This window comes from Rousettus aegyptiacus, unplaced genomic scaffold, assembly GCF_014176215.1.
Source record: "Rousettus aegyptiacus isolate mRouAeg1 unplaced genomic scaffold, mRouAeg1.p scaffold_m13_p_4, whole genome shotgun sequence".
NCBI classification, from domain to species: domain Eukaryota; kingdom Metazoa; phylum Chordata; class Mammalia; order Chiroptera; family Pteropodidae; genus Rousettus; species Rousettus aegyptiacus.
The window spans coordinates 17,764,793-17,778,663 of NW_023416307.1; the positions used below are offsets into that span (position 1 = coordinate 17,764,793).

The 13,871-nt window shown below is 33.9% G+C and overlaps 1 pseudogene; it reads left to right on the top strand.

Annotated features, from left to right (window-relative positions):
- The first annotated feature begins 431 nt into the window (after nt 1-431).
- LOC118601634 overlaps nt 432-13,871 on the top strand; it is a 35,078-nt pseudogene continuing 21,638 nt past the window's right edge.

A 13,871-nucleotide genomic window follows, 5' to 3' on the forward strand; every position in this document is an offset into this window, starting at 1 on the left:
ATAATAATATAAAATTCACATGAGCATGTTCACCTTACTTTGCAAAAGCTCTCAATACTTTAAAAGTATTTGTTTTCCTCCTTGCTGATATTTGTTATCTGAAGCATGTACTTGGTCTTGTATTTTCCCATGGCCATTTTTTTCGATTAAGGATTCTGTACCTAGTAGTTACGTAAACAATGTTTGTTTACTGACTGCCTACCAACATAGCAATGATATTATCTGTGACAACAGTTGCGTACAATAAGTGCACTTTGTTTCACAGAATTCTTTGTATTATTTCTGAACAGCTTATGGAATGACACACTGAGCAGTTCAGGAATTTGCGTGACACTTTGTGATAAGGCAAAAAGGGAATAAAGTTTGGGTCTCTGAATAACTCAACGTGTATTCGCTGTGCTGCCAAGTAGAAAGAGCAGAAAGGAAATGTCATGGGAAAAAAGACTATTTTGCTTCTGATGGCGGGTGTTCTTGGGGCGTATTATCTTTACATACCTCTCCCAGACAATATTGACGAGCCATGGAGAGTAAATTGTCAGTTGGCAACTGTGAACATTTTAGTAAATTTAGTAAGTATAGAATTTAATCGACTCTGAATATTTAACTGTTTAATCAGAAGGAAATAATGATCTGTTTTATTATTTTATAGTTTTTCTACTGTCTTGGAAGTTTTGCTCTTTAAGTGTACTTGCTGATTTTAAAATCTTGTTTATACTTTCATGGAGACCCCTCACAGAATGAATATGGAGGAAGCGACCAAGTACTTTTTATTTTAAATATTAAAAGAGAACACATGCTGAAAAAGAGAAAAACAAAACTCTTCTTGTGAGTTTTATGGCACGAATGTTGCCATGACAAAGTATTTTACAGTATAAACTCCATTAATGGTAGGATCGAGCAGCACCGTGATTAGTTACAGCATTCTATGCAATAATCATGTGTTTCTACATGAAAATGATGTCTTACTGAAATATATGGAAACTGGACACATAATTTACAGTAGAGGAGTGAGCTGCTGAGGTGACCAGGCATGGATGGATGCTCATCAAGTGTCCATGCTCGGCCTCCATAGACCTGTGCTTCTTTTTGAGAGAGGCTAATTACTTTAAAATGAAACCATACATGATCTTCTTTACTCAGTGTAGCAAATTGCTTGTGGGGGAAAAATTTAAAAAGGTAATTCAAGGACAGTTGGCCTGAGTATTAAAACACTTGCTTAGCTCTTTCCTTCCCTTGTTCAAAGGGGTTTGAACACTCTCTTCTGACATTTAACGTAGCTCTAAATAAGTACAATAATGTTGTATTTTCATTTCCTTAGTTTTGATTTGTTCATTTTAGTAATTTCATTAGCACATAGGTTGTGGGTTTGGGTCTAATTCATTGACTGGCACGTGGCTTCAAGTCTTATTTTTAATAGTTATTCTTGTTATATTTAAAATATTAATTTTGATTCATTGTTTTGATTTATTTTTTATTTGGATTAGTTATGTGTATCTATAGGTACACATTTACACACACGGTCATCTTGGTATGCCTTCTAAACAGTCATTTTCTCTCTGGTACTTTTTAATCTTTCTCTACATATTTTTCCTTTTGTTTGTTCTTCTTGTTTCAGTAATATATGAAGCCTTCAGTTTATTGTTATTTGGTATTTGTTTCTAAATAATTTTGTCTTTTCTTATTCCTTTTCTGAGTTCTAATGGTAACAGTTTCTAGTCTCTCATGCTTTTGACTAGCGATCACCTCTAAAGATCTAACTATATCTTCCTCAAATGTGCATTTCTGCTTTGTGATATCTCTTGCTATTCAAAAATTTATTTTATAACACTGTATAATATACTTTATCCACTTTGTAGCAACTTTTTCCTAGTTTGTTTTTTTCATGTGTTGAAGACTTACTGTTTTTCTTATAGTACACAATGCCTTGCATGAATGTTATTCAAACAACTATTGGATTATTTCCTATTGAATGATATGGCTTTTCTTGTACAAACTATTTTAAGAATGCCCTAGACTAGAGGTACGATCAAGACTTTTTTTTCTTTCAGTTTTTGTCCTCAAGGTCTCATTGCTATGATTTACGTGTGTGTACATATATATATGTATATATGTGTTTATATATCTCTATCTTTCTAAATTCTCACCTTTTTAATCCTCTCCAGCCCTCCTGAATCTCCTGGTCCAATATGACTGTTGTTAGCAAAGGATACAACCATATTTTCCCAGTATTATCCTCCACTTTAGAAGTTCTTTCTGAGATCAGTTACCTCTGGACTTTCCTGGGTGATTTCTGAGTTGCTTGAGCTACTTCTCTCAGTAATCAGGCTTTCTTACGTTTGCTAGTCCCAGGAGCATTTGATCATCATGGGGCTCTTTAATTCTTGGAGTAAATATTTATTATCTTTTAGTAGGACTTGCCTCCTTTAGGGCCCTGATCTCTCTCCTTTCTTGCCTTGCATACTGCCCTGATACCATGGTTTTCTGTGCAGTTCTGCAGGTTTCAGTTGCTTTGATCCAAAACTGCATGTATTTTACTTCATGGGTTTTGTGTGACTCTTAGTTCTTGGTAGAAATTATTTATCTTTGTGAATATTATTAACGTGTTGCTTTCTTTCTTGCTCTGTGTGCTCTCCTACAGAAGAAAAATATAAATTTGCCCTAAAGCTCTCATTCCCTTAAAAAAATTTTTCCCTCTTTATCATTTGATATTTCAAATTTACATCAAAAATTGCTTCTAGGGTTTAGAGTTGGTATAAAGAGAGTAAGCTAATTTAAGAAGATAAGTCCATTAAGCTATTGCCCTTATTCATCATACTTCACTGATGGGAAGAGAATCAAAGAAAGTATGAAACCCTGGTTATTCAATTCAAATTCCAGGGACACGGGGCAATATTTTTGGCAATCTGAAGTGAGTGTCCTGTAGACAGCATATGTAAGGGTTTTATTTTCTAATTCATTTAACAAGCTATGTCTTTTGATTGGAGGACTTAATCCATTTACATTTAAAGTAAATTGTTGATAGATCCCTAGTTATCACCATTTTGTTAATTTTTTTTTGATCTTTTTTTTTTTTTTCCATCTTAAGTGCCTCTAACATTTCTTGTAATATTGGTTTGGTGGTGATGAACTCCTTTTCCTTTATCCTATCTAGGAAGTTCTTTATCTGTCCTTTGATTCTAAATGATAGTTTGCTGGGTAATCTTGGTTGTAGGTTCTTTTCATCACTTTGACTATTTCATGCCATTCCCTTCTGACTAGCAAAGTTTGTGTTGAGAAATCAGCTGACAGACTTCTGGGAGCACCCTTGAAGGTAACTAACTGCTTTTCTCTAGCTGCTTTTAAGATTCTCTCTTTGTCCTTAACCTTTGACATTTTGACTATGATGTGTCTTGATGTGGGCGTCTTTGGGTTCATCTTGTTTGAGACTCTCTTTGCTCCATGGCCTGGAATGTCTATTTCCTTCACCAGGTTAGGGAAATCTTTCATCACTATTTCTTCAAGTGGATTTTACTTCCTTACTCTCTCTCCTCCTTCCGGTATCTCTATGATGAGAATGTCAGTATGCTTGATGCTGTCCCAGAGGCTCCTTAAACTATTATTATTAGTTTTTGGATTCTTTTTTTCTTTTTGCTGTTCTGATTGGGCATTTTCTGCTACCTTCTAAATCTTCTTCATGTAATGTATTGTTGATTCTCTCTATTGTGTTCTTTCTTTCTTTCTTTTTTATTATGGTGACCTAGATTAACAAAATCCAATGAGTTTCAATTGTATAATTCAACAGTAAGTCATGTATACATTACATTGTGTGTTCACCACCCATGGTTAGATTTATTTCTGTCACCACATATTTGATCCCTTGTACCCTATCTACCTACCCCCTTCCCTTCTACCCTCTGGCAACCACTAGTCTACTGTCCATGTCCATGAGACTCTCATCGTCGTGCTTGTTTGTCACTTTTAGATTTATATTTCACATGTAAGTGATATGACCTTGTTTTCAAGTTTCTCTGTCTGGCTTGTTTCACATAGCATTATTATCTCAAGATCCATCCATGTTGTTGCAAATGGCAGTATTTCTTCTCTTCTTAGGGCTGAATAATATTCCATTGGATATGTGTACCACATATTCTTTATACTGTCATCTATTGTAGAACAATTTGGTTGCATCCACGTCCTAACCACTGGGAACAGTGCTGTTATGAACATTAGTGTGCAAATATCTTTTCGGAGATGAGTTTTCAAGTCTTTGGGGTAAATACTGAGTCGAGGAATTGCTGGGTCATATGGTAGATCAATTCTTAGTTCTTTGAGGAACCTCCATACTGTTTTCTGTAGAGGCTGAACCAATTTGCAGTATGACCAGCAGTCTTTTAAGGTTCTATTTTCTCCACATCCTCTCCAACACTTGTTATTACTTGTCCTGTTGATAACAGCCATTCTAACAGGTATGAAATGGTATCTCATCGTGGTTTTGATTTGCATCTTCCTAATAGCTAGTGAAGTTGCGCATCATTTCACGCATTTTTTGGCCATTTGTATGTCTTCTGGGGAGAAGTGTTTGTCTGGTCCTCTGCCCATTTTTTAATTGGATTGTTTTTTTGTTGTTGTTAGTATTGAATTGTATGAGTTCTTTGTATATTTTGGATTTTAGGTCCTTATCAGATGCATTGTTTGCCAATGTGTTTTGCCATTCAGATGATTGTCTCTTTGAATTATTGATAGTTTCTTTGGCTGTGCAGAAGGTTTTTAGTTTGATATAGACCAATGCATTTATTTTTGCTTTTACTTCCTGCATTTATTTTTGCTTTTACTTCTTTTTGCCTTTGAGATCATATTTATAAAATCCTCTTTAAGTCCAAGGTCCATGAGTTCATCTATGCAATTTATTGTTTCAGGTCTTATATTCAGGTGTTAATCCATTTTGAGTTTATTTTGGTGTGTGGTGAGAGTCACAATAGTCTAGTATCATGATTTTGCAGGTGGCTTTCTAGTTTTCCCAGCACCATTTATTGAAGAGGCTTTCTTTTCTTCATGGTATGTTTTTGGCTCCTTTGTGCAAAATAATTTGCCCATATAAACGGGGGTTTGCTTCTGGAATCTCGATTCTGTTCCACCTGTCTGTGTGTCTGTTGTTCCAGTCCCATGCTGTTTTAATTACTGTTGCTTTGTAGTATAATTTGAAGTCAAGCAGAGTGATACTTCTAGGCATGATGTTTTTCCTCAGGATGGTTTTGATGATTTGGGGTCTTTTGTGCTTCCACATAAATCTGATGATATTTTGTTCTATTTCTTTAAAAAGTGCCAATAGGATTTGATGGGGATTGCATTAAATCTGTATAACGCTTTAAGTAATAAAATCATTTTAACTATGTCGATTTGTCCGATCTTAGAGCAAAAAATATCTTTACATTTCTATGCGTCTTCTTTGATTTCTTTTAATATGTCTTATAGTTTTTCATTATATAGGTTCTTCACATTTCATTAGGTTTATTGCCAGGTATTTTGTTCTGTTTGTTGCAATTGAAAAAGGATTTTTTTTTCCATTTCTGTCTCTGACAATTCATTCATTATTAGAGTATAGGAATGCTATAAATTTTTGAGCATTGAGATTGTATCCGGAAAATTTACTGTATTAGTTTATTGTTTCTAATACTTTTTTAGTGGAATCTTCAGGGTTTTCTTTATAGAGAATCATGCCATCCACGAATAGTGACAGTTTGGCTTCTTCATTTCCTATCCAAATGCCTTTTGTTTCTTTCTTTTGCCCGATTGTACTCACTAGCACCTCCAATGTTATATTGAATAATATGGTGATAGTGGACAATCTTGTCTTATTCCTGGTCTTAGAGGAAAAGTTTTTAATTTTTCCCGATTAGTATAATGTTGACTGAGGTTTTGTCATATATAGCCTTTATTATGTTGAGGTATTTACCTTATATGTCTATTTTATTAAGTGTTTTGATCATAAATGGATGCTGTATCATGCCCAAGGCTTTTTCTGCATCTATTGATGTGATCATATGATTCTTATTTTTTATTTTGTTTATGTGGTGTACCACATTAATTGATTTTCATATGTTAAACTATCCCTGTGCCCTTGGGAAGAAGCCCAACTGATGATCATGGTGTATAATCTTTTTAATATATTGTTGTATTCGGTTCGCAGGTACCTTATTTAGGACTTTTGCATCTGTGTTCCTGAGAGATATCAGTCTATAGTTTTCTTTTTTGTGCGTGTTAGCTTTGTATTACTGCGAAATCTGTTGAAATTTCTCTTTCATTCTTGATTTTGTTCATCTGTGTCTTCCCTTTTCTTAGCGAGCCAATCAGCAGTTGGTGAATGTTATCAATCTTTTCAAAGAACTAGCTCTTTGTTGCATTTATTTTTTTCTATTGTTTTCTTTCTTTGCAATTTCATTTAATTCTTTTCTAATTTTAATTATTTCCTTCCTTCTGCTGATTTTGGGCTTCATTTTCTCCTTCTTTTTTCTAGGTTTTTAAGAGGAAATGTTAGGTTGTTTATTGGGGCTTGTTCTTGTTTTTTGTTTGTTTGTTTTTTGTTTTTGTTTTTGGTTTTGGTTTTGAGGTAAGCCAGTAATAATATGAACTTTCCTCTTATTCCTGCTTTTCCTGTGTCCCAAAAGTTTTGATATGGTGTACTATCATTGTCATTTGTTTCTATTTATCTCTCGATCTCTCTTTTATTTTTCTATGACCCAGTCATTCTTTAGTAGCATGTTGTTTCATTTCCATGTATTTGTGATTTTTCCCGATTTTTTTTTTACCATTGACCTCCAACTTCAAAGCACTATGATTAGAGAATATGGTTGTTATGATTTCAATCCTCTTATATTTCTTGAGGCTAATTTTGTGTCCCAGTATGTGGTCAACCCTTGAGAATGTTCCATGTGGACTAGAGAAGAATGTTTAAGCAGATGTTTTGGGGATAAAAGGCTCTGTAAATGTCGATTATGCCTCGTTGATCTAATGCGTCATTTAAGGATGTTATTTCCTTATTGATTTTCTGTTTGGATGATCTGTCCATATCTGACAGTGGGGTATTTAGGTCCCCTACTATGATAGTGTTTTGGTCTGTTTCTCCCTTTAGTTCTGTTAGTAATTATTTTATGTATTTTGGGGCTCCCTGATTGGAAACATAGATATTAATAAGTGTTATGTCCTCTGGTGTATGATTCTCTTATCATTATGAAGTGTTCCTAATTATGTTTCTTTTTTTTTTTTTTTGAAATCTATTTGGTCTGATATTATTATGATCCCTCCTTCTTTTCTCTGAATGCCTTTTGCTTGAGATATCATTTTCCACCTTTTCACTTTGAATCTGTATGTGTCTTTGGAGCTGAGATGTGTCTGCTGGAGGCAGCATATCCTTGGGTTTTCTTTTTGATCCAGTCTGCAACTCTGTGCCTCTTTATTGGTGAGTTCAGCCTATTTACATTTAGGGTGATTATTGAAATACAAGGTTTTCCTATAGCCATTTTATCTTTTGCTCTGGTAGCTCAGTGTTCCCATTGTTTTCTTGTCTTTGTGTTTCTGTCTGTTATTTTGATTTGGTTGGGTTTTATGGATTTCCCTCTGGTCCTTCTTGTTTTTTGCTATGTACTTCAGTCCTTGGTATTTGACGTGAAGTTACCATTAAGAATATGTAAAGGATAGTTATATTTATATACAGTCTACACGTATATACAGTAGTCCATTTTCTTTTGTGTGTGCCTTATCTCCATTCCCCTTTGCAAATGTGAATCTTTGATTCCTCTTCTTTTCTATTATTATTGTCTCAAAGTGTCCCTATGCATGCTAAATGTTCATTTCTATCTTGCAATAGCAATTCTCTTCTCATTTTTTAAGCTAATAATACCCTGTTCCTGATAAGGGTTGCAGTATTCTGCATCCGTCTGCCTGCTAGTCACCTTGCTCATTGCTATGTTTTTTATGTCGTTGTTTTTCAGGTGCACTGACTCATTCCAGCATTCTTTGTATTGCAGACCTCATAGTGGAGAAACTCTCAGTTTTTGTATATCTGTAAAGGTCTTTATTTCTCCTTAATATCTGAAGGGGAGCTTTGCTGGATACGTTATTCTTGTGTGGTAATTCCTTCCATTTAACTATTTGAATACTTAGTTTCACTCTTTTCTTGCTTATAAGGTTTGTGCTGAGAAGTCCAACAATAGTCTAATGGGTTTTCCTTTATTGGTTGCTGTCTTCTTTTCTCTGGCTGTCATGAAAACTCTTTCTTTGTTATTCGGTTTTGATAATTTTAATATAATGTTTAATATAATATTAATATTAATTAATACAATAGCACTTTAATATAGTGTTTATTGGAGAAGGCCTTTATGGGTTGAGATCATTCATTGTTCTGTTAACTTCTTGAATTCAAATGTCCAACTCATTCCTTAGATTTGGGGAATTCTCAACTCTTTGAATATACTCTCTGATCCTTCTCCTTTTCTTCTCTTTCTGGAATACCCATTATTCTTAAGTCGCCTTTCCTGATAGTGTCAACTAGTTCTTATAGTTTTCTTTCATTATTTTTATGTTTCATTCTCTCTCTTCTTCCTTCTGAATTATTTCTAGATTTCTGTCTTCAATATCACTAAGCCTTTCCTCCATTTGATCTACTCTATTTCCTAAGCTTGCTATTTCACTCTTCATCTCTTGTAGTGTGTTCTTCATCTCCAGTTGGTTCTTTTGTAGCATTTCAATCTCCACCCTTAAAAATAACAAACAAACAAACAAACAAACAAAAGCCATTCCGCTAGTCTAATTTTTTTCTAGATTCCTGAAATTGTTGACCTGGGTTATATTTGCAAGTTGGGCATGATTCTTTGTTGAAAATAAACAATTTAGCTTCGCCCTTTTCTACTTACTTATCTCCATTCAATGGAAAAGCAGTCGACCCAGCTCTTTAATTGGTCACCTAAAATCATAGTCCTCGCATTTTAAAATTAAGCCTGAAAAACACGTCTTTTTGATGCTTTGAATTTCAACATTATAGATTCTTTATGATTTGGCTCACATTTACCTTTTGGGGTCCCTTTTATTTCATGTATCCCAATGTCGACTTTGTTTTATAGCTTTACTAAACTACCTGCATTTCTCCAACTATAATACGAATGACACTGTATCTGTATCTTTGCCCTAGTGTGAGATTTCCTCCTTCATTTGTTTGGCCAAACTCTGCTCTCCTCTCAGTACTCATGGCAGAGGTCACCTGCTATTTGAAAACCCCTCCCCCAGATTTTGTGTCCTGACAAGTAGTTTATCTTCCCTATTGAGCTTTGGCTGAATTCTTTGTACATGTCTAGGAGACATGCTGTTTGATAACTGCTTGTATGTCCATTTCTCCCACTTGACTCTGAGCTTATTTGGAAAATTTACCTTGTTTATGTTTGTACTCAAAGTAGGAAGCATAGAATCTGCCAAGTTGTAATCCCTCGAGATTTTTTAAATTTCTCTCTCTCTCTCTCTCTCTCTCTCTCTTTCTCTCTCTTTTAACTTGAGGGAGCCATTGTAGTAAAGATCTGAATCTCCCACATTTCTGTGTCATTCAGATTCACCATGACAGTATGACAAGATCATTGGGAGCACATATGCATATTTCTATGTTCATAAACAACATTCACATTTGATGTTTGTAACATGGTGCTTGTTTTTCTTTCTCTCTCTTTTAGGCAGTGTTTGCTGAACTATTGGGAATCAGCCATTTATTCAACACTATGGCATTCTTTGTGAGCTTTCTTGAGGTCCCAGCCACATCTGATGAAAATGTCACTTTGATGGAGAAAGCTTTCAACAATGTTCCTGTCTCTCTCTATATATGTGTATATACCAAACCGAAAATCAGAAGCACTATGAAGGGGCTTATTTTATATTCATGGTGGTGGTTGGAGTGTAGGGAGTGCTGGTATGTGCCTCTTGTAGAAAATTTTTGTTTATCATATAGTATACGTTTTATATTTAACCAGGTATATCTGGTAAACATTACCAAAAATAATGGGACATTTCGGCTGTCTGAAATTTATTTCTTTGGAGCTTTTTTAGTTTAAAAAATTATTTTAAGTCTGTTTTTGGAAGGGGATAACAATACCAAAAACTGCAGCAAATCACAGGTAGGAAGAAAGAGTGTTTAATAAACATAGAAATATATTATTGAACTTATTAACTGCAGAAATGATGGAATGTTGTAATGAAAACCAAAATGAAGTGATTTGAATAATGAATGAAAAATGAAACAGAGATGGTGACTCCATCTTTCAATAATCTTAGATATAAGGAAAGACAAGGTGTTAGGTGGGAAAGAAGCGCAACGTTGAGTAAGGGTACTTTATTTTTTTTTTATGTAAAAAACTCATGTCTACACATTTCAATTTATTTTATGTATTTTCTAAATTTCTGTAAGTATACCTAAGAGATAACTTTTTATTATGTATAATTTTACAGAATATTTATATTTACATTATGTTTCTGTATTTTATTTTATTTATGTAAAAATACATATTTTATGTTGTATATATGTTATATTCATATATGGGAGGTCAATGAACATGCTTATAAGTAGAAGGTGGAGGTGATAGTTAACAGATGTATGTTGGAGACAATTGGAGAGGGGGCTGGAGGATGAAATGACGTTTGCCTGACCTGGAGGGTAGGGGAGGGAATTGGATTCACTACAAAGGGGAAGAAATATTGGCAACACATATGAAGAAGAACATAACTTTCCCTGTGACAGGAGAAAAAGAGGTATTGATGGATATTAATGTAGATTGGAAATAAAAATTGGGGCAATAAAGGGTTTCATTCTGTCTAACATTTTCTACAAATTCAGCAGGCAATGAACTAATGTTTCTAAGACAGAATCTGACTATGCTATGTCTCAGTTAGTTTCCATGAGTTCCTGCTGCCCAAAGCACTTCATTAAAAATCTTTCCATCAAAGCTCCTCTGAAGAGCAGGAGTACACTAACCAAGGGAAAGGAACTAGATAAAAATAAGTTCTGAAACAAAATACTATTTCACTGATACTTTTTATTTTAGTATTAAAGGAAAACAGAAAAATTTGTGTTCTAATCCAAAAATAAGCATGATTTTTAATAGTAAATGTTAAATACATTTTAAAACTTAGTGAGTATTTGACATTGTTCATGGCCCACATGATATAACCTTTGTGACAAAGTCATATCCTCCAACCTTCCCCTTGAGTACTTTATGACCTCTCCCACCTCTTGTTACTGGCAAAGTCTATTTTAATGTCTTAAAATTTTCTTATATGCAAAAGGGGACAGTTTCACAAGCACAATAGCAAATGTGTGACCCACCCTCACCCATACACATGGTTAAAAACATCCCAGAAATCACATATCTTTTTGTCTTCCTAGAAAATGTGAATATATAAATCAGGTCTCAGCTCTCCCTCTTTCCCTTTGCTTTTCCTCATCTTCCTCTGGCAGTTTTGTACTATATCCATACAACACTTTCTGTATCCCTCCATTAAAGCAACTAATATTTTCTATTATTGCTTTTTGTTTCTGTCCCTGCTCCACTCTGCTCCTGTCTCCAGTAGATCATGACTTCCTCAAATTCAGAGAGTTATATTTATGGGTTTATTCTTTCAACACCTAACATCTGCTCATTGAAGGGAGCATAGATTAATCTTGAAGAGAATTAAGTTGGCTTAAAGTACCGCTATGAAAATGTGGGAACAAGAAAACTGACAATGTACATTTAAAAGGATCGCTGAGCAGAAGAATTCATATTCTATAGCTATGATAAAATATTAGAAATATTTTCCCAGGGTGTTTCACTGAGGAACAAGGTACAGTCATGAGATTTCTCCTGAAGTAAACATACATCAACTCATTTGTCATTCTTTGATTTTGTTTTCTTTTAGCTTTATTTTGTTATGACTCTCTGTCAAGACGAATAGCTGATAGACTTGATACCGTTGTCATCTCAACCAAGTAAGAGCACTTTCGGTTGGTTTGGGTTTTGGCTAGGTGCCACATACTGTTAGATGTTCTCAGCTGTCCCAGTCATTCCTTGGCTATGTCAGGTGTGTTTCAAATGAAATTGAGTGGACGAAAACAGAAAAAGTAAGTGTGAACATGTAAGAAAAAGTAAGAGGGAAAAGAATTGCATATTTGGGTAAAGTGGGGATCAAAAACAGAAGTCAGGAACTATTAGAATAAAATTAAATTGTTGACTCTAGTCAACAATTTGCTATATTTCTAGCAATTTGACATTTGCTAGATTTCTAGACTACAATAATTAGCAGAGTGAATAAGCAGAACTTTGGAGTCAGAGAATCAGGTTCAAAGCCTGGTTCTAGAATTAACTGGATAGATTTGAACCAGTTAAAGCTCAGTTAAATCTCATTTTAGCTCTATTTACTCATGTGTAAGCTGGGAGTCATAGTATTTTCTATATCATAGTGTTGTTTTGATAATTAAGTGACAAAATACAATTAAAGCAATTGTAGTATATTTCATGGTATAATCCATCATTAAAAGCAATTAGTCACAAAATAAGATGGGAATACAGGCAAAAAAAAAATCTATTCTAAAAAGCAGTCTAGATCAACAATCAATAATAGAAAATGAAGAAACTACGAGAGAAATAGTAACTGCATGCCAACTTGATCATTAGATTAAGTTGGAATAGAATAATCCCTAAGATTTGTTTGACATGTATCAGTTAGTATTAAAGCGTAATGATTACAAAGAAAATAACATTCTGGGAGAAGTTTAGTTAGTTATCACCTTGGATTTTTTTTTTCTTAAACCTAACCCAAGTTTTATATTCAAGCCTTTACTAGTGTAAAATGACATTTGTAAAAGTTTTCAAATCAAACATTATCATTAGGATTAAGTCTGTCTTTGGATTCATTATGATGCAAAATATATTTTTTAAAGAAAAATTTTACTTTTGATTTTAGTGCCAAAGTGCATACACACACATTTTTATTAAAAATATTGACTTAAAGAACGTTGATTTTTTTTCCATCCACGGCTACAGATTATCACCTAAATATCACTTTCCAACGAATTTGAATATGTACATAACTCATTAAAGTGGTTCTTATGCCAAGATGTTCTTGACAAATATGGCGTAGATCCTAAAAGAATGGGTATTTCTGGAGACAGTGCTGGAGAAAATTTAGCTGCAGCAGTGACTCAGCAGGTATGTTTTGTTTTTGAAAACGCTACTCTGAAATGTTTATTTCAACATGAAAATATCAATGAAAATATATTAATATACTGGAGGTTAGAAATACATAGAGAACATATCAGAGAACATTAATATACCAACTGTTTCTATTCTTATCTTGTGCCAGATTTTTAAACATAAAATGATAAAAGCCTCTTTCTAAATCATTAGTTAAACATAATCCATATGGTCAGGTAAGTATCATATAGTGTTATTACAGTAGGGGATGTATTTGTGAAATACACGACACCCATCACAATAACTAGAGAATCGGATGATTTCAGTATTCTTCAGTGGAGTATGCTAAACTTGAATGAAAACTGTTCTTATCAGAATATTTAACTTGCCTATTGACAAAAACATTAACAGATTCTATAATACTATTTACTGTGGAAGAAGTTATAATCTTCAGATATCAATTATTATACTATTTTTATGACATTTAGCTAAAACTGGATACCTATTGGCTATCAATTCCATGTGATACATAATTACAATTAGCCTATTGCATTGGAAGTAAAATAGCTTTACCGGTTTATCTGACCTGAGAAATAAAGTTGGCACTGATGGCTTTGAAGCAAAATTCTTGTAGGAAAAAAAAAATTCTTATAGATTTTCAAATGAATGTCTGTAACTTAATAACATTCT